Source organism: Papilio xuthus, unplaced genomic scaffold (assembly GCF_000836235.2).
Source record: "Papilio xuthus unplaced genomic scaffold, Pxut_1.1 DF826945.1, whole genome shotgun sequence".
NCBI classification, from domain to species: Eukaryota; Metazoa; Arthropoda; class Insecta; order Lepidoptera; family Papilionidae; genus Papilio; species Papilio xuthus.
Genome location: NW_013531704.1, coordinates 3,485,901 through 3,512,584, shown reverse-complemented (window position 1 = coordinate 3,512,584; position 26,684 = coordinate 3,485,901). Strand labels below are relative to the sequence as shown.

Genomic DNA, 26,684 nt, shown 5'->3' with positions numbered 1-26,684 from the left:
AAACCGAAGAGTGGTAGACAAGTCTATGCTAGTGGCAATAAGCTTTCACGTGAAGGATTTTTACATTTTGCTCCCGTGTGCAACGAACTCTAAGCTTAAGTGAGATTAAGGGCGAATGGTTAAAGTTCGAGGTCGCAGACAAAGTTATTAACGGTCTGCGAAAGATATTTTTAACGATTTTCTAAAACAGAATAGAGAATGGAGGTGGAATATATTTTTGCTAATGATTTGAAAACAATTTTTGTCATGGTATTTAATGTATACATTATTTTGACTAATTCAACGCAATTATAATAGATACATTGTAATAATACGTTCTTATATAATAATAAGAGTACTTTTGAAAAATGTTAATATGAAAAGTAATTATAGTTGATAATTTTATGTAGTCAATGTACATATATCATTGAAGTGTCCTCGTATCTTAAGACCAAATAAGACGAAAACATATGCCCTTAGATAATTAAGAAGACATTAAGCTTGCGCAAAAAATGACAGCTGCAAAGACAATAGGCGTCCATTTCATTAAAGCGTGCTGCCGGTTATAATGTCAGATGGCGGGATAATTTGAATCTTGATACAGTCTGTAATTGTTATTGATATTTATTAGTTTATTAGCTGTCGCCCGCGACTCCGTCCGCGCGTAATTAAAAAAAACTTATTAAGTCACCTATGTGTTCTTTCAGACTATTTTCTGCTTATGTACCAAATTTCATTAAAATCCGTTGATCCGTTCTGGATATACTTTCGAACAAACATCCATCCATCAATCTAAACATTCGCATTTATAACATAAGTAAGATTAAGTTAGTCTTCTGATTCTATGTTGTCATGTAAGTTTAATAAAATTATGATGATCAAAGTACATATAAATAAAGACTCTACGTGAATTAAACTTACCTTAGTTTATATGTGAAAGTTTTGATAGTGGTATAGATGTTTGTAACCGTGTACCTACAAAACGGTTTAACTGATCTGAATGACATTTGGATCGGATATTGATTACACTCCAGTATAACGCATAAGCTACTTAGTTTTTTTTTAATTCAACGCGGACGACGGTGCGACATCTTGGAATATTAGAAATTTAATATAACTTACCCTTTTTTAGAAAGTAGTCGTAAACTTACCACTTACCATGTCTAATCAGTTGCATTGTTCGTTCAACGCTTCAATTATCCTCTTGTAGGATACAGGATATTTAATTTAGTTATACAGCGTACACTGACACCGTGGTAGAGGAAGTAATAACTTAATAAATGAAGAGGAAAGCACCCAAATATAGGCCACGGCGACCGCTATGCATTCTACGCAGTAACGCACTTTATTGCCCTACGAGTAAGTAGCCTTAAGAGCGTATAATAAAATGCCACTACACTAAAACTATAGGATTTCATTGGATATAGAGCAAACAATAGAAGTTACATTAAAATGGTTAGAAGCTAATAATTTAACAGTTCTTACGAAATTAAAGAAGGATATATTTATGACAATCAAAATACAAATATATATGGTTTGATTTTTTTTTAACTTTTTTTTTAAATTGAGTAAAATGTTATCGTGAACGCAACAAATGGCTATATCTTAGGAAATTAATTACGGTCGTCCCATGCTCTTAGAAACTGTGGATAGACACTCGTATTGATCTTAGGACAATGATACTCCAGACAGTCTGATAGGAGGTGGTTTCAACTTCGACATTCGATTGACACAATAAACATAAATGCTTACGTATACGCATTCGTTCGTGCAATTAAGTTCATAAATTCGTCACCGTTGTCTCGAATGATTTTAGTGTTGATATTTTTTTTTAAATTAGGACAGTAGGAGTATTGTGCGGAACTTCGTGGCAACGACCGCCTGCCGCAGTGTGGAGGGTCCTTTAGCGACCAGGTTCGTGGCAATTGGGCCGTAAGCCGAGCCCCGCGACTTCCCTCTGGCGCAACTTTTACATTCAAGTGTCTTCCGGTTTTACCCTCTTTGTCCTCATTCATTTAAAGAAGGATTTCTCTGAAGTTTACCTGTAATATTTTCATTTTCATTTCATTAAACATGTAAATAATTTACGGCCAAGGAAACATTTAAAAATACGGCAGAATTACTATTATATATACTTTTGAGGATAAAAAAATCACAAAATTTACTTAGCACTTCATAATTTAAATGGTAAAATATAAAACTTGTGTTTGTAAAAAGTTTGTCAGAAGTGGGATTCGAACCCACGCCCTCAGAGAGGACCAGAACGCCCAACCCGTGCTACACGGGCAAGTTGCCTTGAGTCTGGCGCCTTAGACCGCTCGGCCATCCTGACTATGACGCTTACCAGGAATTATTGTCATTACGCTTTATTTAACCATTAAAAAATACATATAAGCACCAACATTATTATCAGACATACAATAGTCGTTTCAAATGGCCTAGTGTGTACTAGCTGTTATTAAATGAGTAAGTTATTTTGTGTTGAACGTATTGCAATAGTACTAGGTATAAAGCAGTTCGAAATCGAGTAGGTTAGTTAGGAAAAAATATTTTCTATCATCATATCTAAATCTTGTAAACTTCTCCAACTATTGCAAATGTTTCTTTACGATCTTAAGACCAGGTAATAAATTTGCTATTGCTTTCTCTTTATATTAAAATATGTATTTTCATGTCACATAGAAATGTTTGATCATCATTCTATACTTGTAACATATTTGATGTCCTACTTTTAGTCGGAAGTATATTTATCTAGGGGAATATAAAATGCGCTATGTGTTCTAATTTATATTTTTGTTGCAAAATTTTTACTCAACATTCTTTGCTTCCATTTTAATGACACGTACATGTGATAAGTCAAAATAGAGATAACGTTTTGCGTTATTTCTTAGTCCTTAGCTGTCAATCGCGATAGTAACCTATGTGTTCTTTTAGACCATGTTCTACATCTATGCCAAATTTCATTGAGATCCGTTGAGCCGTTCTGCCTTCTCATTCTAACAAACATTTATCCATTTATTCATATATCCATACATTCAAACATTCACATTTATAATATTTTAGTAAGATAAGTTTGTAGTTAAGTGAAGCTTATCCTCTGGAAGCTTAAGCCTCCTTAAATGGTTTTATCTCTAGAAACAATATGAAATTTCAAATCCATTTGAAATGGGTTAAAATAAAGTGTAAAATTATCGTAGTTAAACGTTACGCACTTAAAGTATGTGGTACTTTATTATCATAGTTGTGTATTGCGTAGTCAACTTCTATTGTTGCCGTGCTAATGGTTGCCATTTCATCACGCTCAGACTGTCCGTGTGTGCCCATGAGAATGAGCACACTCAAAAAGTAATTGTATGTTTTTCTTTTTAATATTGTATTATATTGAGTTTAAGGTAGCTTTTGTAAATCTTGTTGCGAATCTATAAATTGTTGCATCAATTACTTTAGAATTGCACAGTAAGTACTTTTTTATAGAACCACGCTAAGTAGCATACTCCTGAAATCGCCAAAATATCAAAGACAAAAAGCAGCAGTCTGCCAATACGCGTCAGTAATGTTCTTAGCTTTTTCTTAAATTGCCTTTTTTAATTCGTATGTTTTTAGGGTTCCGTATCTCGAAAGGAAAAAACGGAACCCTTATAGGATCACTTTGTTTGCTTTTAATCTAATTTTTCTCCTCGATAAAAGATGTCACATTCACGAAAGTTCATAGCACATTTTCGATTACACGAAAGTGCTATTTTCTGCTCTAGGTTGCTGTTCATCCTATACTTTTAAGAGATGGCGGTAATATGCAAGATGTTAAATTTATGCTATAACGGAATTATTTGTTAAGAATTAAAAATAAAAAAAAATCGGTTATACTATTTTCAATATTTCATTTTGCAATTGGTATATGGTAATGTTAGTACTATTTTTAAATAAGCGCCATCTATCTTCGTATTGTGATAGTCTGAGAACCATGAATTTCATGAAAATGTTTTGTTTCATTGTCTATAGATGGCATGCAGTGTTAATTATAAAACCTGCGTTTTAAAAACATGTTTCTTAAATCGCCAAGTATTTTAAATACATATTTTTAATGTTAGTTGCTTATGTCGATAACTAATAGTCATTTAAAAAGCACAAGTAAATCGCAACTCACACCTAAAAAAGTAGCCATAGGTTACTTTTCTTTTTGTGTGACTGAGTAGACACTGTTTGCCTTGAGAAGGCATTTACAGCTTCATCGGGCTTGAGGTGGCCGGGCGCAGATGGCGCTTACCCTGAACCTGATAGGTTAGTTCTGTAATTTTCTGATTTAGTAATTTAACGAGCGTACGTAAGTATTTCTATGTTGTGTGTTCCAATGTGTAATTATTTTTCTGACGTGTCATAATGAATTATAGTTTTTTTAACTAAGAACTTTTTAACAGTTTTCTCTTTGTTGACCAAAAAAGTATAAAGCGTGAGATGATTTGTTAAGTATTGTTCTTGAAGTATATTATTTCTTTTTGTGACGTAAAAAATTGTAAGGTTTTCGTATCCATCTTTTTTCGGACACGAAATTTAACAAAGCGATTGTGATCTCCCGCCTCATTTGTTTCCCGAATTTTTCGTTTCATCCTTTTTCTGTTCGCTTAATAACCCAGGTTTGTACGAACTTCGTGTATATTTTACATTCAATTTGTTATTTTACATAAAACTGAAAATCTTTTGTAACTATAAACATGTTTCGAGGACGTAAAGTTTAAAAAGTTAAAAGGCAATTTGACTGTCGTCTTAGTTCGTATTTTTTTTTAATTGAAAAGATGCTGTACCCTAAATTTCTTTCTACATTAAGCTGGATTCAGTTAACAGACACATAAAGACGAATAATGGAAAATACAATTAGATAAAATTAACATAACCTTTAAGAATACGGTCTCCTTCATTTCTTATTCATGAGAAAAGAAGCGATTAAATCTTTAGTAAAAAGCAAATCCTATAAATTTAGCTTGAATTCTTATGAAAGGACATTAAAATATTATCGCTAGCCGTTTTCATCTATTCAAATGGGAGTGAAAATAAAAGAACTTGTGCTATACTCAAAATAAAGTTACTTAATTACAGCAGTAGAAATGAAATTGCAGTACAGAAGACCACGTTACCGAGGATTTTTAATAGGATCAAAAATATTGTATTTCCTACATTTTATATCTTTAAAGTTATATAATGATCAGAGCTTTGAAGAATACGTACATTTTATACAGATATTGATCCAGTCCAATCTACATTTAGACAGACGACGAAATCCCCCAATAAGGCTTTCCACTGCTTTATGGTACCTTAATAAAAAAAAAATTGTCCCCATAGTCTCGCCTCACTGGATAGACCGCCGTGCGATATGGAAACAATGGCGGTGATTGCTCGACGCATTTGCATGTTTAATTTCCTGACATTTTTATCGTTCTTTTCCTGGAGGAGAAATAAAGATTTTTTTTTTGCAGGCGCTCTTCACTTAATAATAATACCGTACAGAGTACAGTAAATTCTTGAACAATTAGGTAAAAACAGGAAAATATTACTAAATGGTTCTATTCTCCATCTCATACGCTCAGGTTTTTTTTTGTTTTTTTAGAGAGACGTTGATTTTTGTCTTCGTCAAAACTATGGAGTGTTTAATGGTACTGGGTTATTAGTAGCGGCGTTAGAGTAGGGTGACGTGAGGCGACTGCCCAGGGCGCCGGGCATAAGGGGGAATCGCAGGCGCTAGTGTTGTATATAAAGGGGCGCCTGCGTTGCCTATAGGATACCTTATCTTTGAATGATTTCCCCTATACCAAATCTCATCCAGGGCACCGGAAATAAAACTGGCTCTGTCCGTGATACCTGTCGGATATATGTATTATACTTGCAGTAAAACTGCCAACATTAGAGAATTACGGGAAACACTGCGTTACACAATGTACGTCTGAGATACAAAATCGATGTAATTCCACGTAACATTATGTACATACATGCATGTAATATTTATATAATGTGCAACATAGTCTGTTGGTTCCCCTCTGCGAGGTAAGTAAGCCGTCGGTAGACAAGAGGAGGGTTGAGGTTAATTCCTGGTTGTGCATCCACTTCAGCGAACTATAACTGTTACTGATGTTCATGCTCGATTAACATTAGCTTAAAGCTATTCTAAATACAAAGGTTCTCATTGTTTCCGTTACAAGAAGGCTTAATTTCTGAACTATGATAATTAAAATGGGAACTTGTGTTGTAGTGGCTGTGAATCTTGAGTTTTGTTTTCTTACCGAAATTAAAAAAAATCTTTATTTCATCTAGGTACTATATACTTAAGCGTCAGAGAACATTTACTATTAATTTAAATATCTCCAGCTTAATTATTGATAATATAGCCGTTGCTTTGATTTCCTTCTTTGACGTTTGAAAAGTATTATATTGTAGACCACGGTTGTTAATTTTAATCTCGTGTTATATTGGATATTTCTATCCTGAAATTATTGTTTTGTACATTTTGAAAATTCATGAACTGACTGTGATTAAATAGGTACAGAATAAATCCATTAATGGACTAAGCTAATGGTTTTAACGATATTAATTTTATATTTGCCGTCAACATTCATGTCACCTTGTCAGATATAACTTGCAGACAAACATAATTTATTATTCATCTTCTGTAATGGATTTCGCTCAGTTTATTTAAAAATTCATTTCAATTCAGATGTGGGCACAATGTAAATAGAATAACTATTATTTTATTATTTTTCTTAATGTTCACATGGGTTAAGTAGTGTTTCATATTAATCAGACCTAATAAATAAATAAAACAACTTTCTTTACACAACTAAAGGTGGGCAACGCCTTTAGAATCTTTTAATTATTTTTTGTCATGTTCAAAATTATAATTGATTCTTTTTTGTTTCGGCACTAAGTGTCAAATATAATTAATGATAAGGGGAAGGGATTGGCTCCTGAAAAAGGGCTTAGTCGTAGTCCAGCAGCTAAGGCTCCGACAGAATTGTATAAGTGAGTGTCGCAAAGTTATATTTTTGACAAATAAAGTGTAAAACATAATAACTAGCAAATTAAAAATGTAGACGTAGATGAATAAATATGCGTGAATATAAACAAGGATCGTAAAGTCCATGAAAATATGTCTATTTAAAAGGAAAGTTGAAGTTGTCTGTCTACAAGGAGGGTAGTCATTAATATTAATTACTTTTATACAAACAGCGAGCAGTTCTAGGCGGTAAAATGAATTTAATTAATAAATAAATAAATAAGAAAAATCGATGTCATATACCGTTTTTTTCTGCTATTACAAAAGTTTCTCAATAGGTTCCAATTTCAATGTTACTAATATTATAAATGTTTGGATGGATAGATGAATTGATCTTGTTTAAAAGTATCTTTAAAACGGCTTTATGGACCTCGCTGAAATTTGGCAAATATGTAGAAAAAGTCTAGAAGAACACATAGGTTACTAATTAAGTTTTCTTTAATACCGCGCGGACGTAGTCGCGGGCGATAGCATGTCAAAGTATAATAATCGTCTTCTTAATTGTTTTTGTATATCACACGTTTGTTTACAAGGTTTTAATTCTTGAATTCGAATACTACGAGTGGATAGCTGTAGGTTTCTGAACATGTTTTAAATTCAATGAATGATCGTTACTGAAGCGAATATCAGGATTTGTGCATTCAACAACCCTCCGCGAGCGATGCGCGCTAAGCGAATTATAACACAATAGTTCATCCACGGAATATCGAAAACAATGTCTCGTTAATTGTCGGAGTCGAGGGAATGAATTTTGAATATTCATCAAAAGCGAACTCATATTCAATGTGCAATACTCCATAATTGATTCATTTGTCGTTTTATCCGGACGATTTACGCTTTATGAATTTAGATAATGGTGACCTATTATGGTAATTCAGAATAACTTATATAAGTGTGATTAAAGTTGGAAAGATTAATCAGCTAAAATATGTAATTCAATGTTGTGATTCAGTTAAGTATAGTGAAAACTATTAAGGCGTAAAATCGCAAGTAAATACTTAGTTTTATGTTCATAATCGAAATGTAATAAACAACGGAATAGCAAAAAGCTTTAAACGAATAAAATTTTAAAGTTATTGATACAAATGTATGTGATAACTAGTCGTCGCCCGCGACTCCGTCCCCGCGGAATTAAGAAAAAAGATAATTAGTAGCCTATGTGTTTTTTCGAGGCTATGTTCTTGATGTATACCAAATTACATGGAAATCCGTTCAGCTGTTCGGGATATATCTTCAAATAACCATCCATCCATCTAAACAGTCGCATTTATAATACAAGTAAGATATTAATTTATGTAATTATGTTTCTTTGAAGTAATACATTCGAATAACATTGAAAGAAGAGTACTTCGTTTGATTATTATATGCGTAAATTGTTTGTTTGTACCCAAATTCTATTTTAGAGTAAAGAATATCAAAGTGAAACTTTTTCAATCTTACTTTAAAATGTTTTTGAATAAGTTATGAAATTTTGCTTTTAAATCATAACTCTGTAGAAAAATATAAAAAGTATAAAGTAAAGTAAAATATTTTAGATCTAAATATCTTAATGTTATTCTGTGAGCCAATTTTAGAAACACAAAATTTATGATTTATATTTCGTTCTGAATTAGTTTTTTAAGCATTAGTTTTACTCCGCTACCCTTATTTCTGGTGATATTGCACGATTTGCTTGAATTTGAATTTAACTTTAGTCCTTATGAAATTATAATTTAATTTTCCCGACAAAATATTTCAGAGTATTATAGTAAATGTATGATGCAATTTTATTACACGAACAAGGAACATAATTTTAAATTTCCTTTTAGATAAAATATTTTTATTTAGTCTGTAATTGTATTTCTATTTTGCAAAATTTGTTCTGTCACTAAGTTATCATTGTAGCGCACTATATTGTTGACACGACCATCATTGAGTCAAAGTTAAAGTCACACAAAAGGTCATGCGACACTACAACACCCGTGTGGCATATCCCTTTGAGAAGTGAAACGCAAGAATTACATAATCCAATTACCCGATCTCAATTCCATATTTGAATACAGTCTACATGCTTTTGTTTTAAATATATCTCGTGCTCGGACAATGTGATATGATTCTTTGTTTATCGTATGTTCAATAAAAATCGCGGTGAATGAGAAAGAATTTTATTGACGTTAATTCTTTCAAGAGAATTAATAGACGAGTGTTTTCTAATAAATAGTTTAGATAGCCTTAATATTCCTGTTGGCTTAAGTACAATAATAAGAGTATTTTTTTAAAGCGACATGCAAGGAGAATTCATTTGTTCCTTTTTTCGTACCATAAAATTCGAAGTCTATTTCTAACTAAAGTTTTATTGTTCGGAGAGGAAACGATAAAAAAGCGAAAATATTTTGTTAAATATAAGTCTCGTGGTGTCTCCGAGGCGCCATAATCATTTATTTTACTAAAAGCGAGGGCGCAATATGTTAACGAAGTCTGTAGCGCACATAGGTAAAAATTATTATTGCCTTATCATTTAAAGAAAGGTGGATTTATGGAGAAATTGTGTTGTTTAATTTTTATACTACTTATTTACATCGGACTAAGTAAACGTTAGTGTGCCCTTTTTCATGGCTTTATTAAGATTTGCAGACGAAAAAACTTAATCAATTTACTGCAAATCTTAGTAATATATGTCATAAGAAGAAAAAAGTCAGCAAATTCGAAACAAATGTAATTTAATGTAACACTGTTAATTCTTTTTTAATATTGCAAAACAATAATTTCCGTAGCATCTGTTTATTTTAAAAGCAAATTCATAACGAAAGCTGTTTTAATTTGCTTCTTTTGTTTAATCTGTAAATCAAATGATTATTGAGTTAAGTAACAAACAAACCGCCATTATAAAAATCGTGTATAACATATTTAAAGATTTATTCTACTTAATTGTACTGGAATTAAAAACGGAAGAGTAATATCGGCATTTATTTTGTTGTACCAATGTAATCATCATCATAAATCACTAGCAATTTTTTTTTCTTTTCCGAAATATTTGGTTTTTACATTCTTATGTGTATATCCATTTTCCGGCACTTTTATTTTGTTTCATTCTATTTAAAAAGCAATATGTTAGATTCATTGCATTGGTATTATAATTGAAGTTTTTATAACAATTGTAATAATTTAACAGGATGCTTAATAAATAAATACAAAAACAGATAAAATTTTCAAAGTCAACGCACAAAATACGACAAAATTGTAGAGTATTTTATCTGATAAAACGTCAAATAAAACAAAGCCAAAGCCAAGTTTATTGGGTTTATTTAAGATTGGGTGCGAAGGAAAAGCAATCACAATCAAACTGTTTCTTAATTTACAGCAAAATGGCCTTTTATAAATACTGTTATGTTTAATAATTACTTGCTAAATTAAACTTACTAACTATAGGAACAATATTACGCTGTTATTTCATGAAATGCGGCCATTATTTTGTTTCAATTACGTGGCTCTATATATATATATATAACCCGTTAAAAAAAGTGTATTGCGCAATACAACTAAAAGTCTCTATAAGGTTCCTTAAAGTAGGTCTAAATATTCATAAGATCTGTTATAAATAATCAACAAAGAAGTTTTGTGCAACATTTCATAGTTATTCGATACAACTTCTTCCATTCAATATCATCAAAATAGCTCCTTTGAGCGGACTTCCTTTGAGGCTTCAATTTTAAACTAAAGTGGTGAGTATTGAACGGGTTTATCTTAACCTTTCAGAATTTTCGATAAAACCGTACTCCGAAGCGGAAATCCGAGCCGGGACACTGCCGGTGGTGGCTTTCACTCGATCTGGCTAAATCTACTAAGTTGCTTTAGCTGAAACATTATACAAATATATTTTTAAATTTTTTTAAAAAGTGTGAAATTATTTTTGGCCACACAATTTTTTATTTTTCATAAAAGATTGATGTTGCATATTAAATAAAAATTCGTTTGAATATTTTAAATAAAAAAAATATTTCATTTACATATTAAATAGTATTCAAAATTACAAAGTATAGGTGCGGTACAATCTGTGTTTGCTGTATTTGGTGGTATATGTTAATAGTCGACCATATTTTAAATGAGTATATAAATTGCATTCAGCTTTAGGGGCAGCAAGGAAGATTGGGTATCAGTGGTAAATGGCCCTCTTAGTTTTGCGTTTTTCATTTTCATAATTTATGAGAAAGACTTAGTCATTTTTTCTATGTAATCTTCAAATAAATTTTCAAATGGATAAGAACGATTTTGTCTACTTTATTTCTATTAAAAGATGCGATTTATTAACATTATACCTTAGAGGCTCTTTGAAATCACTATTATATCCCTATTACTTGTTACTCCTTCGGGAGTTGTTCGTATTTATTAGTGTCACAACTATGGATATGAAATTACTCGGCGATACTCAGAATAACTTTAACTACACTTAAAGTGATTGTTTGTTACCACGATTGCCTTAGGTAACGTATTGCATATGTTGTACCTTACACCATATTAGTTGTAAAAATATTTATGTTCAGTACAGATGCTCTGTGGTTTGTCATCTTCAAAGACTTACTATTCGCGGTTCGGTATATAGGCATACCGTAGGTATTACGATTTATATTTATTTTCATCACACAAGTGGGTAGTTTCAAATCCCTCACCGCCTCGGTCTGGCGCGGGGAATGCGGTGGGTTATGCGGGGTAGGGAGCGATACAGTTGATTCATTATGTATTGGTTATGGTAGTGTCGGTTTTATAGCGTACAATGTCGCTTAAGTTTACGGTTCCGCGTTCGTCGACACCCTGTCGCTCGCTTACGGGAGGCGTTGCAACGGGTGCATCAGGAGGGCAGCATCGCTGGCGTCTAAAGACTGTTTGTGATTTATTTGAGTCGAGTGATACTGAAAGAGTAACCAGGTACCTGCAGGTGGTGAATTGGGCATCGACTTGGTACGTACCCATCTATTTACAATATTACATCAACTGCACAATTTATGTAATCAAGCGTTTCTTTAGTTTGATATTTGAAGTTGGTCGTTGGTGATATTTTTGCAAGTTGGTCTCAAAGGTATATCGTGTAAAATGATATTTGTGAAACTGTGACGTCATCTAGACATTATGTAATAGCTATGCAATCGGTATAATTTCTCGGTAAAATAAAAATATAATTTCCTTATTTTGCAACGACTTACTATTATCATTCCGTATTAAATGTTATCTCGACAAAGTAGGGACACTGGCAGATAAAATACATTCTCAAGCCAAAGTTAGAACCAAATTTTACGGATTTTATTTAAGATAGGGACAGTGCAAATATCGGTACGCAAACAGGACATTTATGACCCAAAGATTTTCCTTATCTACTTTCTATGCGTATTAAAAACCCAAACATAAATTTGCGCTGTTAAATGCATTAAATATTAATTTAAAAAGACTTTTAACGTGATAAAGAAAAAGCATTTGACGCAATTAAATTAAGCAATTTGAAGAAAAGTATGAATATAAAGCTAGGTGTATTAAAAAATATAAAAATATCATATCTAAATCTTTACGTATGATTCCAAAATAGATCATGGGAAGACATCTTTTAATATTATCTTATATTGAAAAAATCCTAAGTATGATGAAATTACACTACAATATTTTTATCTATACTATTTGTATTTGAAAGGCACTGCTTGATATAGATATACTATTATCTCAATTTCCAAGACTGAATGAAAGGGTTCGAGGCACAATGCTTATGGCATCTATTGTAAATAAGAATTCTTTTGTATATTGCTTTGTTGTATAAAAGGTTCTACCTTTTAGCTATCGTGACATTTTTTTTATTAGAATGGCATGAAAATACTATAAGACATAACTGAAATTCTTTACAAGAATATGATTTAGGTTTTCAGGAATTATTTAAAAGGATTTAAAAATATCTATCCGGGTTACCAGCTTTATCTATCTTTGAAAGCAGTATTACATGCCTATTACTTGGTAGTCCCTTGGGAGTTGTTCGAGTCAGTATCTATTAGTGTCACAATCACGTGGATCATCTATCGAATGATATCGGATAATTAATAGAAACATAGAGAATATAGTTCTAGATAGAGTTTGGAGCACAAAAGTGTGGCAAGTCAGTAGGTAACTAGAGGCCTTTTTGTGGTAAATTTCCCGGTGTTGTTTAGATTACGCGATTTACAAAAAAGTAAATCCAATACAATCTTGTTATGTTTATAAAAAAAGCAAATAAATAATTTTATTACAGCAAAAAACAGAATTTTGTTTTTATTAAAATCGTTTTAGATGAATAAAGCAATAAAATAACAATATTGAATATTTTAAGTAACGTTTTAGTTCATTTTACTTTTAATTTTTAACACTATCTTTTCCCGAATTGGGTAAATTTTTAATTATACTGGTTAGCATTTGTGTTACGCACAGTAATGATCTTCGAAAATCATCTCACGGTTAAACGTCAAACTTGTAAGAAACACTCCATTTTGTGGAATCTAAGCGTTATTCATTTAAAAAGAAATACACTGAGCGTTGTTATAATTTTTCGCGATTGATTTTGTATTTCTCGACATAGTTTTTTATTTGATGAATATGTTTTGTGAAATTAATTAAAATATTAACATTCCACTCTGTATCGCCTACACGTCGCTTAATTACATTTACATTTTAATCAATTTGAAGCACTATCAACTAACACTAATAGCGAATAATTTATTCCAGTACAATAATTGTGTACGGTAACAGTTCAATATAATTTAATTAACGAGGAATTAATTGAATCGACACGACGACACATTACACGTATGTTTACGTAGAAAAAAAAAATTAATTATTTATTTGTTCAAGACTAGCTGAAAAACTATTGAATAGGCACAAAAATATACTTATTGTATTCATGTAATTTAATTTATTTATAATAAAAGCTATTAAATTATAGAGTAGCTTAAGCTATACATTTTATTTCAATATCAATCTACGTGGATTTGGCTGAGGCGAGGAGAAAGGAAGTGGCGGCATACTCTTTATGTGCAATTCGCGCTTCGCTAATCCGGCGAATCCAGGTGGCAACTTGTTCTATTATTCTTCTACTTCTTTACAGCCATGTGACGCTCATTGTTGGGCATAATTGCCACCTAATAAAAAAATATGTATAAATTGAAAAATTGCTAATGTTATGAATGCATGTAAGGATGCTAATGAACAGTTAATATGGCATTCATCTTTTATTTGGGGAATAAGAGGGAGATAAATAATTTTCTGTCTGTTTTAACCCAAATTTGAATTAACGCTACGTTCGACAACATGCAAAATCAATTTGTGTGAACTGGATAACTGAATTGATATTTGATGTTAGTGGATAGCGACGGGTAGATACCTAATGTTATTTTCTTTTAAATAACTTAAAATACATAAAAAGTAAAAATTAAACTAATATTTAACTTGAATTCTACTCTGCGTGTTGTATTCAAATCATGACAGATTTAAATCATTGATCTTATTAAACTTAGGCCAAGATCCACTTTGGGTCGATGCGCCAGCGGAGTAAGTAGTATCTTATTAAACTTACTATTGTAAGTGGGAACTAAGTAAGTAAATAAGTTTATGCAACATTGTTTTATTACATTTAAGTATTATTTTCTACCTCATTAGCGTAATTATTAAGCTTAAGTTTATATGAAGCTTAATTAAAAGCTAATGAAGAACACGTACGCAACAAAAGTAAACACAACTGAACTCCTGCTAATAATGTTGTTGGCTTAGTTTTCTGTTTTCCGACTTGAGAATTGTTTCTACAAAACAAAAGCTTGTAGTACAGGGATCATGCACAAAACTTCTCTACATATTTTATTATTCATTAGCAACTGCACGTTATTCATAACTTTTGTAAGCGACTTTGTCTGCGCGTTAAAAAATCCTAGTAATAAATAAAGCCTAATGTTACTTGGTGATAATTTAACTTTGAAATGAGAAAAGAATTGTTGAAATTAGTTTGATAGTTTTTGAGTTTATTCATTACATAAAAAAACCAAACCTTAAGACCAAATTTGTAGGTATAAACAAAAATATTTTTTTAAAATTACCTTGGGCTCTACTATTGTAATTTTATATTATGATACTAGCTGTCGCCCGCGACTCCGTCCGCGCCGGATTAAAAATAGATGTTGGCCGATTCTCAGACCTACTCAATAGGCTCACAAAATTTCATGAGAATCGATCAAGCCGTTTCGGAGGAGTATGGGAACGAAAATTGTTACACGAGAATTTTATATATAAGATTAACCAGAAAATTAACACTTTTCTTGTTTTGATCGTCATTTTAAGTTAATAATATTATATTATATTTTTGTTCAAAAACTTAGATGCTAGCAATCATCGAAGATTAAATAATAAAATCAAAAACAAGTAATCGAGCGGTTAAAATAATAATTCTAATCTACGTAAATAATATAAAGGTAATGTATTAATAGCGATGAAACATTGGAATATCTCGTTAGTTGTAATTGCGTCATCTAACTTGGAGCAAATTGGTCCTTGTTAATGGATTTGCGAGCTATAGTGACATTCGTAAACTATATTGATCGCCTCCATTTCCCTTTGCTAATCATTTGCCGTACAAAATTTACTCAGTAATGCATTAAATCTATTTCAATTATACAGCATATATTGGAAATATGTTGTATAAATAAACTATACGTTTGTCTGTAAACAAAATGGCAAAAAAAAACTCTTGTTACCAACAGAGAACTTTAATCAGTAGTTTAAGCTTTTCAGTGTTTTTGGTTACGTTGGTTTTTATTTATATTGGTGACACAATAATGTCGCGTTTACCTGACAAGTTCACATCTTCAAGGTTGTTAAGAACTCCTTTTGTTATGAAAACTTGAGGAATTTGATGGTCAATTAATCTTTTGTTTTTGATAATTTTATGACATTTTATTTTCTTGTTCATCTCTCTGAAGTAAAACCAATATTTAATATATAACTTATAAGATGTCATAAAGACTGCACCAGACTCGATTTATGAAGGTACGTGATGTGCACGAGATTAAATTGACAAAGCTTTTTCAAGACGATACTTCTCATCGTACTCACGTAAAGTAATATTTCTTTGAAGAATATAAATTTGTTCACTATTTTATGTATGCTTTGAAATCAACTCATTCTCTATATCTTATTTATTCAGTTGCCGTCCATCTAAATGTATAAGAAAGGTGCAATCTTACTTCTTACTTACTAATATTATATTATAAATGCGAATGTTTAGTTCTTTGGATGATTGTTAGAAGGTATTTCCAGAACGGCTGCATAGATTTCAATGAAACTTAAAATAGATGTAAAACATAGCCTGGAGGAAGACATACGTTAATTTATTAAACTCACTTATTTAATTTTTTTTTGTTTCGCTCCGACGAAGTCGCGGGCGATAGTTAGTAAAACTTTAAAGCAGCTAATTTAAATACCGTATAAAAAATCGAGAGTACACACACATAGTTCTACTTTTGACTAACAGTCAAATAAAATTTGTAATTTTAAAAACGTACTGTCTGTTTTTTAACTACAATTTTTATAACGAATCAGTTTTCAAACTTTAGTTGTTTGTATACCGTATGTTCAGACAAAGGTTCCGCGATGCAGCGTCCGTTTTTCATGTTTAATTTTCAGACAATTTCATTGTAAATTTGTATCTGCCGTAGCTATTTGTTGTTTATAGATGAATGGCGCGATTCGTAGTTGAATGGCGTTTTCATTTCTTTTATTTACAGAAAAACATGCGGGATATAAATTATTATTTCCTGAAGCGAATAAAAGATTGATAATATGGAAAATATATTAGCTTTGTTATTTTTTATTATATTGCCTTTGTTATATTGAAATGTCCTTATCTATATATTTATAAAAGAAAGTCGTGTTAGTTACACTATTTATAACTCAAGAACGGCTTTACCGATATGGCTGAAAATTGGTGAGGAGGTAGCTTAGAGCCAGGAGACGGACATAGGATGCTATTTATTCATTACTTCTTTTTTTTCGAATTTATGCCTTGAAGAGCTGCTTTTTATTTAACTTACTAATGATGTGACGTGGAGGGATGGATGGGTGGGCTACACTAATTAAGTTTTTTATATATCCACGCCGACGGAGTCGCGGGAGACAGCTAGTTCTGAATAAATTTGAGCTTCCATTAATAAAGCATGAAAATTAAATTAGAAAATAAAGATAAGTTAGAGCGCTTTTAAGATATTTCAATTGAAAGCTGCCTAATCTTTCCGCGCCTTTATTTTGTCTGTTTAATTTAACTTAGTCCGTTAATAAGTTTGAGAACAGATAAGAATCTGTTAATTAAAAAGTTTTAGAAATGTTTACAAGTGGCGTTGATATTTTAAAAATTACTGTTGATGGATTTTTATAATCCCTTTTGATTATATTCTATTCTATAAGATGGATTTATAAGTACGGATGATTGACGACTTTGTTAGTATTTAGACTTTTTTAATTGACGCAAATGTTAAAAAGATTAAATGAAACTTAATGCCAAAGCGAGATTTTAGTAATCTTTTTGAAATGTTTGATACAGAAATATCAATCATAGTTTTTATTTGTCTTAAACTCGGCAAAAAAAAATTGCTGATAATTAATTGACGTAGTCAAAAAGAAGCAATTTAAAATGTTTAACAAGAATGTAAATGTTGTAAAAAAGTACCGACTGAAATTTAAGACAGAGTCCTTATTAATAAGAAATAATGTTTCTAATAAATAGCTCTTCAAGCAAAATATAGCGTTTGAAAGCAGTCATTTTATAACGAGGATATGTCATTAATATTAATTTCGTACAAAAGGCGAGGGGCTCAGATAAACTACCGAGTTTACTTAATAACAATATTACTTAATTTCCTCTGTCCATTTAATGTGGTAAAGTACGCAATTATTTCTTATTTGTTAATAAATAAGGTACCACAAGTTCCATCTTACTTATTACTAATATTATAAATGCAAATGTTTAGATGGATGGGTGGATGTTCGTTTGTAGGTATCTCCAGAATGGCAGATAGATGTAGTAAAATTTGGCATAGATGTAGAACATAGTTTGGATGAACACATAGCCTACTAATAAAGATTTTTAATCCCGCACGAATGGAGACGCAGGAGATAGTTATTGATTTTATAAAAAAGTAATCATGCAATTGTTTCCTTTAGATTTTGTTTTGATTACAGTCACTGTTTTAAAGAAGAAGTTACATATTCAATATAAATTTAACACGGAAAGTTTACGTAAATTGTCAATATATCAGCGAAACATCGCAAAACAATGTCCATTTAATTTTCCGCGTACGAGAGGGATATTTTGCATATTCATTTGAACAAAATTCATACTCACAGCACAATACTCTGTAATTGATTCATTTGACACGCGTCGTTTCATTAAGTTAAATATTGTGGTATGCGAAGAGCAAATTTTAGGAAGGGTACTTTTATAAGAGAGATAAATTCCATTTGTTAAGCATAATATTGAAGGTGTCTTTGTTTTATGTTGAATTATTTTTTATAATGATAAAATTTGTTTTTTAACACTCAAAAACAAATACGTACACATGCTAATTATTAATTGTTATAGGTACGCGTCCATTGGCCCGTGCCGGACGCACCGCACGCAAGGCCTGCAGCGCATTTTAGTTTGCTTTGTATGATTTTACATATCGTATCATGACGAAATCCGTTTAATCCGTGCGTGCGGACCGTCGGGACGGACGCGTATACTAAAGGTAACTATACCGTTTTCTAAAAGCATTCTTAATATGTTATGTATATATTTACAGTATATTGTCGAAGTGACTCCTTGTTCCATTAAAAGTAGGCGCAGGCGTCCTCATGAAATTATAATTTAATTTTTCCAACAAAGTCCTTTCAGCGCCCCATTGTGAATGTATGATGTAGCCTGATTACACAAGTAACAGAATTTATTCTCTCTTTTACGTGTTACAAAATCCTTTGAGTGTTTACAATTTAATAACGAACTGGGTCTGAATACGACAAATTTTTATAATTACACGACATGTCCCAATTGTTATGCCACTCAATTTTGGTACAACGGTTTGTGTGTATTTTATTGAATAATTACTAAGAACTGTTATAAGCTTTTGGTCATTCTGTTTGGTTCCGTTTCATTCACCAATAATTTGGTGGTCAATAAAATGTATAAGATTTCTTTAAATACGAATTTGTTTTCTAAAACAACTATTGTAACAATTAGGTGATATTAATTACTTGTTTAATAATCCATTCCGACTTTCATAATCTGATATTGTGTTTCACAATCAGATACAATTCAAAAGCTAAAGAGGATTTTGTACGCAAATTGAACGGCCGTTGTATCGCTATAATTGTTTGAGTACTTCATTATTGGTTATTTCGATGGAATCGTTATAATCCATACCTTAATGCAAATAATTATGAAAATAATTTTTGTATTATTAAATCATTTTAAACAGCCCACTCGATAGTTGTTTTATATGTAAAATGGACGTTGGAATTAAACAAAATTGTAGTCTGTATGTTTTTCCAGTCTGTATGTTCAACATCTGTGCCAGCTTTCATCAAGATCAGGTGAGCCGCTCCGGAGATACCTTCTTACAAACATCAATCCATCTAAACTTTCGCATTTATAATATTAGTAAGTAGATATAATTAGGGGAATTATGTTTTTTTAATATTAAGTATTATTAAAAATATGTAATCTACAGAAAATTGTTCTTATAGTATGTAATAAGACTGATTAATTTAGTGTAACTTGTTAACATATCGCCGTAGCAATTCGGAGCGGTCTAAATTTCGATTCGCAAACAAAGTAAAGCTGAGGGAGAGGTCTGGCACAATAGATTTTCATTGTATCCGTTGAACACATAAAGGTACCAGACAGATACGTCCACTCTCCGATGCGACAGCTTAATGAATCAACATTGGGAAATTACAGACTACAAAATCAATCCATAGTGGGAGCTGCAATGCACTTTCTGTGTACACTGCTCTGTGAACTTTGGTAGACTAAAAATAAAATTAAAAACTTAACATGTAAATATCTTCAAATTGTAAAATACTAGGAAAACATATTTGTATTCCCGTAAAGAAGTGTATATGCCAAAGAGAAACAAGAATAGGAAGCTAATTATTTCTGTGACCGAATGTTCACAGAAATTGCTGTTTTGCCAATTTTCTAGTGTGTACCATTCAGAAATGTCAGTGTAAAACAACTAGGACGAAATTGCAGCCGAAACTAGCAGGGACGAGACGATGTCAACATCCTAATTAGTGATTCATTTGGGTATTGTTTTATGGAATTCTAATTTATTATTTCAACTCTCTATTATGAAGATATCAACATTTTAAACAAAACAAAAGAGAGAGACACTGATGTGATTGAATTTTGCGAATGTTCACTAGAATAATTTCAATCTTACTAATCTTATTTAGGTATATGTCTTACTAATATTATAAATACGAAATATTTCTCAAAAAAATACGATGTATGTTTTTGAGAAGGTCAGAACGCCAGAACGGCTACATAGATCTTCCTGAAATTTAACATAGCCGTTAATCATAGTTAGGAAGAACGCATAACCTACTAAATAAGTTTTTTTTAATTCCGCGGAAGCGGACGGAAAAAGCAAAAGCTAGTAAGAAATATTTTAAGAAGAGTAACGAGTTACATACTTTCTTATATTGAATAATAACACTTTAATGCTTATTCCGACGTTCAATTCTTTGGCTGAGATCCAACTATATTTTATATTCTTCATTTTGGTTACTTTTTAACTAACAAAGAAGTAAAATTTCTGCCAGTCTGTCTACTGCTTGTAAGTTGAAGCAAGTTTAATTGCAAACACTTCTAAGACAAAGAGAATTTGAAATTTACATAGTTTTTATGTTTATTATGTTTTCTATAATTTATTCTGTTTAATCAATAAACATTTTTTTTATATCATAAGGTGGCAAACGAGCGAGCAGCCACCTGAAATCGCTGAAATAGCGAAGTGACCGTTGCCCATACACATACGCAATAGCATGAATGAAACATGAATTAACCTTTGATATGTGCTGGAGACTATCTGTATTTCTAGGATGATTGAAACGATGTAAGTCTATAAAAACCTTTAAGCATTAAAAAGATAGATTGAATTTGATTAATTTTAATCGACTCATTAATTATTAATAATTTTAAATTAGTTTAAAGTTTTTCACAAAAGTTTTTGACTGAGAGGATAAAATAATGATATTATTTAAATACGTGACGTGTAATAAAATAATTTTAGTTACATAAGTCGTATAGTTTCGAATTGCAAATTGATAAGTCTCCAAGGACTGTTTTCAGCTACCTTCTTTATGCGAAATTCATTAACATGAACGGCGGAACCCTTGTTATAGTTTATTCTGACTCTATTAATGTAAAGATCCGTATTATTACATAAATGGCGTCTTATTTTCTATGGTTTTTGTAATATATTTTTATTGATAGTATTTATATATATATATATTAAGATGTATACGAACTTCTATGACGTTGTATTACGTAAGTTGCTTAGGACTAAAATTTACATCGCTTCGTGTGTGAGCGGCCTTGGTGTTCATTAAGAGAAACGCTTAGCGTATATTCAGTACAAGAAATTTCTACGATTGTTTATGAGAAATCTTCGAAGATCTAAAAATGAGTGTAGTGGTAATAGCTTCCGGGTTAAACGGTAGCTATATTTTTATTGTATTTATAAAAATGTTTTTTACCACTAAAACGGAATCAATTTAAATGTGAACTGCAACCGCATAGTAGCGCGCAATAAAATATTTCTTATCGCTGTGGAGTGGAACAGTTTATAACTTGTGAAGTGTAACAGCGGGCGGTAGAGGGCGGCACAGTGCGGCGCGAGTACAATAGAAAATAGAGTTATCCCAACACCTCGCTTAAATAAAATTGCTTTCGGAAAATATCGAAGAAATAAAAATATCATAGGAAGAAAAATAAAAGGATACTTCATTTTCAAAATAACCTAAGCATGGTTGAACAGAACTACGAATGGAACGGAAAGGAACGGAACGGTATTTATAAGATTAATTAGAAGTATATATAACACGTCTGCAAAAGGCATACATGTGGAAATAAATAAATAAAATAAATATGGAGTAATCTACTAAACAGGCCTCTGTAATAGGCGATATAATTTTATACCTTGTGATATTTTTTTTATATTGAATAAGCTAGCGCTTATCACACGGACCTTAAATACTATAGTGCTTTTTACATTTTTACATTTGTGAATTGAATACAACTCAAGAACCTAAGTATTTATCATCGTTACTGAGTGAAATAGAATTCTAGTGAAACTGACTTCTTCAAAAACTTAAGTTTACTTAACTTCAACTTAAACAAAACTTTTGTTATTCCAAACACGACGAAACCTTTTCATTAACTTAAAGAGAACTCAATTTGGCGTTAAGAGGATAATCACATGACTGAGAGCTACGTGCTTTGAATACAGAGGGAACGAAAAAATCACTAGAAAAAAATAGCTTCTTACAACGACTAACTTGTAGTAGTTATCCAATAACTTATTTAAAATTAAGTTGATAAGTGATAAAATAAAAAATAACTTAATTTTAGTATGTAAAAGCTATGCAACCCTCAATTAATAGTTGGCAAACCAAAATTCAAACACACAAACACTTCGATTTTGCTAATTGTATCCGTTACAAACATACCAGTTAATATATAAGTGTGTTCAAAAACAAACCGAAACAAAAAAGAATCGACTTCCGAACTCTATATCTTCTGAACTCATGATACTTTTAATTGGCTTGCCAGTTGTTTTATTTGTGAGTTCCCAATCTGCTATTTGATTGTAGAGTATGGAGAGTGACTCGATTCGTCAATGCCTAAGTTCTGACTGATTGGATTGATCTTACTATTGAAAAGATCTATGTACTTGTATTTTGAATGTATGTAGTTAGAATTTAATATGAAATATCATTGATTCTAATAGGTTATATTTGTTCTTATAAATATAAAATATCAATAATTAACTTGTTTTAGAATTGTGGTTGAAAATATCTGAGTATTTAATTTCAATTTTATTCACAATTCTGTTCAATGAAATTAATAAAGTTACACGAAACGGGATTCCTTTAAGTTACAAGTCAAGGAATAAATTGAAATGTGAGTCGACTCAAAGCTGTCGGAAAGTAAGAAAGGATCGAATTAAACTTATTTAATAAGCTTTTCTCTTTTCTAAGAAACAATCTTAAGTCGATATAAAAATGTTAAAAAGTTGGAAGTTAAACAAATATTAAGAAATCCCAAACATTGGAATTCCAATTTAACGGAAATTGTAATTTCCATTTTGATCTTCAAAAAAGTCCATTCCTAGATGGTATTATGATAAATTAATTATTAGTAATAATAAGTATCGTATTAAAACATATATAGATAAGAAGGAAGCTACAATACTTATGAAGGATGTACGGCTACCCTTCAGATATAAACGAGGATCATACAACTTCACCGTTATAAGCTTCTTAACAGCGGGGTATAAATCCCAGTACGAAGGCTGTAGAAGATTAAAACATTCTATAGATATTAAAAAGAAACCCGTGTTTAAAAATGAATTCCTTTGAAACGTTCACTGCATTCAATATGTTGCTTTTTAACGTAATCGTAAAATTGATAACTGAAAAGTATGTAATCATGCAATCTTTCATGGATTTCTACTACAGAACAGCATGTTTAATAATAGTCCCCATCATTCTTTTTGCAAAAACAAAGATCACAGTAATGTTTTTATGTCTATCCGCAGTGTAATAATTAAAAATGTCAATATGATTTACGTAGAATGTCCACAATTCAATACGTTCAGTGCCACTACGATTTTAATGTACTAAAGTGAACTCGCAGAGCGAATCGGTGGGATTGTACATGTTAGTGTAAAGTCAAAGTTGCTCATACGAACTGCGGTATGAATCAATAATGGAGTACTTATAGTACATTAAACGTACAGCTGATGAATATGCAAAATCACCCCCTACGGGTCGAAACAGTTATTACGAAATAATTTTCGATATTCTATAGACTTAGTAATTTGGTACAATTTGAATACATAAATTATTAATTAATTTTGATAGTTTCTAGTCTTGCTTGTAAATTATTATTTTTTTACTATGTTTGACTATTTGATAGTAAGTATTTTTTTTGTACATTTTCCTATATTTATTCGATAAATACCTTGATCAGACAATTTAGAAATAAAAAAACACAGATCACTTTTGAATATTAGAATGATAGCAATCTCCCCTTTCGTTTTTCATTTCTTAAAATAAATTCTCACCGAGTTAGCTCTACAGAGAAGGGAGAGAGTATACGTCTTATCTTTGACAACATCTGTAAAAATAAAGAAATATTTTCTAGTGGACAAGAAATTACATTGTAAGAAGCAATGAAGTAAAAATGCCAGACCCTATTCAAAATGTACACATCCGTACAAATCCTAGGGGATATAAATCTTTTTGTATTACAGCAAAGCCACTTGCGTAGATTTTACAACCCTTCGTCGAAAGCTCAATCTGAAATACTATATATCAAGACATGTATGTGCTTTTGACGTTTAAATTTTATGTTCTTCAAAATTGTAAAAATAATGATATAAAACCTTTTTTTTTCTCAAACCATTTATCAATGATATTCTTTACATTGCCAATTTTATTTGAAATTATCTCTTGCCTTACAGTTTAGAAATTGGATGTTAATTGTCATCAATAATAAATTGCTATAATATTAATAATAAATTTGAATAATTCAAAATAACGAGCTTTTAATATTTAAAACTAAAAGGGAGAGAACATTTTTGATTTTTTTTCTAAAAGAAAAGTCTCGCGTCTGGCCGGAAACAATACGGCTCAGACAAAGCTGCCGTGATTGCTCCTCCGGTTTGCATGTTTAATTTTCAGACAATTTCATTTTCAACTTTCATCCGCTTGAGTGATTTGTTTTTGATCTGTGCTCGTACAAGAGGATAATATTCGGCATTGAATTAAAAAAAAACTCACACTGGTTATAGAATTATTACTTGAGTAAATATGTACAATAGCCTTAGACTATAGGGCTATGTTTTAGTTGTAATAATATTTGTACGACTGTTCCATTATGATATCTTAGAACATTATCTGGAATATTAACGGCTTCGTTGATTTTTAAAAGTATTTTCTGCTTGATAATCCCCTTCTTACCTTAATATGGCGTTTGATCGACTTTCTCAGTTATTTCACAGTTTATTTACTATATTTGAAAATTTTTGCAAAGGTATCATGCTATGTTTAATTTGAAAGCATTACTCTTATATTACAATTCAGTTCACGTCAAGTCTTTCCCATAAACATTGTTGGGCAACTCAATTTGCCGTAGATGGCATGATCAGAAGGGGAGTTAGTACGTGCCAAACCTTTAGCCGTATTGTATTTTGTTGTTGAAGAAGTGTCGACAGAAATCGTTAACTTTAAATGTCGTACATCAAACATTTATTCTTATACTACCTGTACCCGCGACTTCGTCCGCATGAAATATTGCTTGGGTAGCATTTTAATAAATAAGTATATTAGTAAACTAGTAATTAGGTATTAATAATTAGTATACTAGTATTAGTAACTAGGCGTAGGAGTAGGCGTAGGCGAAGGCGTGGGCGAAGGCGTGGGCGTAGATGTAGACGTAGACGTGGCGTAGGCTTAGGCGTAGGCGTGTAAGTAGTCGTAGACATAAGTAATTGTAGTCGTAGCTGTAGTCGTATAAATAGTCGTAGTTGTAGCTGTAGACGTCGACGTATAAGACGTTTACATTTTTAAATAAAAGCTACTAACTATTTATCGTTTCATTCGTATAGCAAAGTCGGCACAGTACATCTTACAAATCCCTGACACGTATATTTCGTCGTCATCTCGTTCTAACTTAATTAAGTTTACCCAACAATAAGAACAGAGTGCCAGGAACGTGCCCCACGTGACAATGCCAGCCGAATTAAATACTGTGCGGAAGTACTGATTGAATCATACAAAAACAAATATCCAATTTCTTTGACTTTTTGAAAAAATAAAATAAATGTAATTATTGGTGAAATTCATATTTTTTATACAATCTTGTTTTTAGTACTAAACTGCTGTGGATGAATAAATTGGACATGGCAATTATAAAAGGTAACAACAGGTAGGAATAAAAGAAAGACAAGCGCACCGTTTTTTTTATTAAAAATAACCCGTAAGAGTAGATTTTCACTACCGAAACATTCAAAAAATTATTATTAACCGTTATAAAGTAAACATAAGAAAAATAAACATTAAATGTTATTGTAATTTATGTGATTCAATCATTAAATCTATGTAATCCAAAAATCAGAGAAAGTCAATTTGGATCACGATCCCCCTTTGAAATTACCTATAGAGTTATCGCAATCCAATAGCGATGACCGGAATTCCGAGACAAGGGGCAGCTCGGGGCCGCTTAATGGATTCGCCGACAATGTTACACATCTTTAATGGCTGATAGATAAGTATTTGCTTTTAGAACTTTGTAGGGGCGGTAATGTGCTGACTCTCTTTATAATGTAAAGACCTTTTTTCTACGATTTTATTTAACATCAAACAAACAAAAGTA

At 31.4% G+C, this 26,684-nt stretch overlaps 1 non-coding gene across 1 annotated transcript; it reads right to left on the bottom strand.

Annotated features, from left to right (window-relative positions):
- Nucleotides 1-2,198: 2,198 nt before the first annotated feature.
- Nucleotides 2,199-2,311, bottom strand: TRNAL-CAA (transfer RNA leucine (anticodon CAA)). Its single transcript has 2 exons — nt 2,274-2,311; nt 2,199-2,243 (listed from the first exon to the last, which is right to left on the bottom strand). It is a non-coding gene; the product is annotated as a tRNA-Leu (tRNA).
- Between the last annotated feature and the right edge of the window lie 24,373 nt (nt 2,312-26,684).